A 4,989-nucleotide genomic window follows, 5' to 3' on the forward strand; every position below is an offset into this window, starting at 1 on the left:
AGCTTTGCAAAAGATCCATTTGGCATTTTTTGATAAAAGAGCAAACATCAGTCCACAACCTAATTTGATTCATGTTCATTACATAGATATGGATTTTAATCTACGTTCCATTTCCATTTATTCATCTCTGAGATTTCCCTCCTTTCTCAGTGACAAAGACTACAGATTGTCTCTGGAAATGTGGGAAATCACATAGGGTGCATGGAACCAACTGTTTCAGCTGCATAACCCCACCACCTTTCTGTGAAGGATCATATCAAACTCATCATATGAGTTTTCCCTTTGGCCTCTATCAAACAAGGTTCAGAGCTATTTTCAGGTAAACATTTCTGTCAAGTGAGTGCTTACCCATCATATTCGTGAACGCCAAGGTATCGTGAGAGAGTTCCCATTTTCTGCTGAAGCCCCTCACATCGGTCTATGACGCCCCTATCATCTTATGAAACACTTAGACAAGCCCAACAGCAAATGGATAGCCCATTTTCTAGTGCGTTTCCTCATTACTGAAGGACCCATCCTCAGGCTAATGATGGAAGGCTTTTAGAGAGTTCATCATATAAATCTCCCTATCGCATGCACTCATATTAGCTAGAGGGAACAATTATTACGCCCTAGTTTGATGAGTTGTGGGGCCCACCACTAAGGGAAGGTCATCCAATGACCAAAAGGGACACCATGGCAATCATGTGCATTCAACCATGGTGTGCGCAAGAGCCACTGTTGATTGAGCATGGGCCAAGCACTTATGGCCCATGTACATAGCACATCACACATCCATACATCTCATGCAGGGATAAATTGATCAAATCAATTAATCATCTATAAGCCCCATTGGAAGCCCGTTTTAAATCCATAATATTAACCATTAATATTATCTAGGTATATGGGTCGAATGGTTCAGCCCATATAGCTTTAAGTTGTCTTTTAGCAATTTTAATTATTTAAAACTGGGCCTTTACCGGTTTGGCCAAATTAACCATTTAATTAAATATCAATCCTCAAGCCCATTAGTGGGAAAATTAGAGCTGACTTTCAGCCTTGATTAAACCCTAGATTTGGTCCAAATAGTTTGAACCAATCTTGGTTCGAATGGATCTAGGGTTTGATCTTTAATTAAATCTTTAATTCAAGAAAATAATCTGAAATTACATACTGATAAAAGAAAATCAAGATTCAGTCAAATAGGGCTGTTCGCACAATCCATCATACAAAATAGAGGTTAGATCACAGTTTGCAGTTTCATAAACTGCAAATCGTAGATTGTATTTCTCCCATCTGTGAAATCTTCTTCTCTGCGAAATCTCCCTTTCTGTGCCGGCATCTTTGATCCAAAAATAGAAATCCTAGTTCTATTAATGATTACATCAGATCGAATACCTATACATTCAGTCTAAAAAAAAATAATATATATATATTTACAGACCAAATGTAATGAATAAATCAAGAAACTCAAAATCTTGCAGGTTCCCTGTGCAAACCAAGAAATCGATCTCCTCTTGTATGAACAGCCCATAAATCAAGAAAATCATAAAAAACTATTCTAAACAATAATCAAATTTATATAAAATTAATTTCAGATTTTTTGCCCATCAAATTTGGGAACAAGTTTCTCAAAACCCATATCTGTGCAAATCGGGTAGAACGCCTTCTGCCCATTTCTGCAGGTTCAGATCTGAAACAAATTGGTTCAAGATTTGAACCATGGCTCTGATACCACTGAAGAGATGGGATATCCATCACCTGGACACCCAAGTCTTGCTGAATGGACTGGGCGAATTTCAAAAAATTTCTCCCATCTTTGCAGGGAATCGAATTCCCTATTTTAGAAAAACATATTTTTCAAGGATCAATCTTGAACCATTAACCAAACTAGAACTGAACCAAAAGGAGTAAGAGGGAGGATTACCTGATCAGAGAAATAGTATCTCCCAATGGAGGTGTTCATTCCCAAGGAAGGATCCAAAGTCTGCTCCCATTGAAGATGGCACAGTGCAGGATAGAGCAGAATCAACAATGTTCTTCCAAAAGAACTTGACCCTTCGCAAGAATCAATAGGATGGCTTGTGAATACAACTCCAATCAATCTTTTCCCCAAAAGACTGGTATCAAGATCAAATCTTGATTACTCCTATAGAGAGTAGGAGATCAAACTACTAGAGGTGGCGGCTACAGGAAGGAGGCGACAAGAGAGTATTCGCAGGGTGCAAAATTCTCTCTTCTTGTGATTTCAGCTCTGAAGACAAGAGTTTTGGGTTGCATGTCTAAAGGCTACCGCCCCCTCCTAATCTTAAAGAGATCAGCTCCTATTCCCATTCAGCAAGAGTTGAGCGTTACATAGAATTACACCAAACATTTAAAAGTACAAGTTTCTATAAGTGTCCAGTTTTAGGGTCTTACATAGAATTACACCAAACAACATGAATCAAACATGCACTTTAATTTATTTCCACTAAATAATAAAAGTACATCAAATCCGATTGAAGCTAAGGGCATACAAGACTGTCTAACAGCTCCCACTTGCACTTAGTTCCAATCTGGTACAAGTCGGAGTCCCATACTTTCCACGTGTTTCTTAAACACCTTTTGTGTCAGTGGCTTAGTCAATGGGTCTGCCCCGCTGATGCTACCTTCTGAATTAGGATGTCCCCTCTACCAACAATCTCCCGCAGTACATGGTACTTCCTCTCGATGTGCTTTGACTTCGAGTGGGCCCAAGGCTCTTTAGCCTGGGCGATCGCTCCATTGTTGTCACACAACAACGGGATGGATGATGTGCTGGACGGAATCACTCCCAATTCATGTATGAATTTCTTCATCCACATGGCTTCCTTGGCGGCTTCACTTGTGTTGTTTGGTGTAATTCTAGGGCAATACTGGAAATCTGGTCCGGTTCAAGGGTTCAAGCAATCCCATACTGCATATGCCTTGGGTCTTACCCTGATGGCCGAAACAAGCCATCCCAACACTTGGTGGCACATCAGTATCAGCCTTGGCATGATAAATCTCCCAGACTTATCCAATGGCTGTGAACATTTAAAACTAACACAAGTTTCTATAAGTGTCCAGTTTTAGGGTCTTACATAGAATTACACCAAACAACATGAATCAAACATGCACTTTAATTTATTTCCACTAAATAATAAAAGTACATCAAATCCGATTGAAGCTAAGGGCATACAAGACTGTCTAACAGCTCCCACTTGCACTTAGTTCCAATCTGGAACAAGCCGGAGTCCCATACTTTCCACGTGTTTCTTAAACACCTTTTGTGTCAGTGGCTTAGTCAATGGGTCTGCCCCACTGATGCTACCTTCTGAATTAGGATGTCCCCTCTACCAACAATCTCCCGCAGTACATGGTACTTCCTCTTGATGTGCTTTGACTTCGAGTGGGCCCGAGGCTCTTTAGCCTGGGCGATCGCTCCATTGTTGTCACACAACAACGGGATGGATGATGTGCTGGACGGAATCACTCCCAATTCGTGTATGAATTTCTTCATCCACATGGCTTCCTTGGCGGCTTCACTTGCGGCAATGTACTCGACCTCGGTTGTGGAATGTGTAGTGGACCCCTGTTTGCTGCTTTTCCAACAAATAGCACACAATCCTATTGTGAAAACATACCCAGATGTAGACTTTCTATCATCTAGATCCAATTGGAAATCGGCATCGGTATACCCCAGAACTTGTAGTGAACTACCATCGAATACCAGACAAAACTCTTTTGTCCTTTGAAGGTATTTGAGTATGTTCTTCACAGCAGTCCAGTGCTCCTGCCCTGGGTTAGCTTGGAATCTGCTTACCACACTCACCGCCTGAGCTATGTCCGGGCGAGTGCACAGCATGGCATACATGATGCTCCCTACGGCTGAGGCATAGGGAACGTCTCTCATGGCCTCAATCTCCTCAGAAGTCTTGGGAGACATCTTCTTGGAGAGAGTTACTCCATGTCTGAAAGGAACATTTCCTTTCTTGGAGTTTTCCATGTTGTACCCTTTGACAATTTCGTCAATGTAAGCAGCCTGAGATAATCCAATTATCCGCTTCGATCTATCTCTATAGAGTCGAAGACCCAGTATATATGAAGCTTCTCCAAGATCTTTCATGGAGAACTGCTGTGATAGCCATACCTTGACCGAAGTCAACATTCCTACATCATTCCCAATGAGTAGGATATCGTCCACGTACAATACCAAAAAGGTAATCTTATCCCCACTGGACTTCCTACAAACACAGGGCTCAACCGGATTCTGCTCAAAGTTAAACGTTTTGACGGCATAATCAAAATGGATGTTCCAACTCATAGAAGCCTACTTAAGTCCATATATGGATCTGTTGAGTTTACATACCATATGTTCCTGACTAGCAGCAATGATGCCTCGTGGCTGCTGCATGTAGATATCTTCACTAAGATCTCCATTCAGGAATGCGGTTTTGACATCCATTTGCCAAATCTCGTAGTTATGGTATGCTGCTACAGCTAGCAAGATCCTAATGGATTTAAGCATGGCCACGGGCGAAAAGGTTTCCTCATAATCGATGCCTTCTTTCTGAGTATACCCTTTCGCCCCCAAGCGAGCTTTGTAGGTCTCAATCCTGCCATCGGGGCCCTTCTTCCTCTTGTAGATCCATTTGCAACCAATTGCTTTTACCTCGGAGGGCGGATCTACTAGAGTCCAGACTCCATTGTTCTCCATCGAGTCCATCTCAGCTCTCATGGCCTCCGCCCACTTCTAGGAATCTATGTCTAACATAGCTTCCACGTAAGTCATGGGATCCTCTTCACTAGTCAAGGCTTCCACCAGGTAGGTATCTTGGTCATAACAATATCGAACTGGTGGTCTGGATACCCGGGTGGACCTTCTAGGTTGGTCACTACCTAGAACTTGTGGGACATCTCCCACCACTCCTGAGCTCTCCTCATCAAGAACTATTTCCTGACGGTGAGTGTCCATGATGTATTTGAATTCTAAGAATTGGCCGTTTCGAC

Source organism: Nelumbo lutea, chromosome 4 (assembly GCF_056320005.1).
Source record: "Nelumbo lutea isolate HS-2025 chromosome 4, American lotus-T2T, whole genome shotgun sequence".
NCBI classification, from domain to species: domain Eukaryota; kingdom Viridiplantae; phylum Streptophyta; class Magnoliopsida; order Proteales; family Nelumbonaceae; genus Nelumbo; species Nelumbo lutea.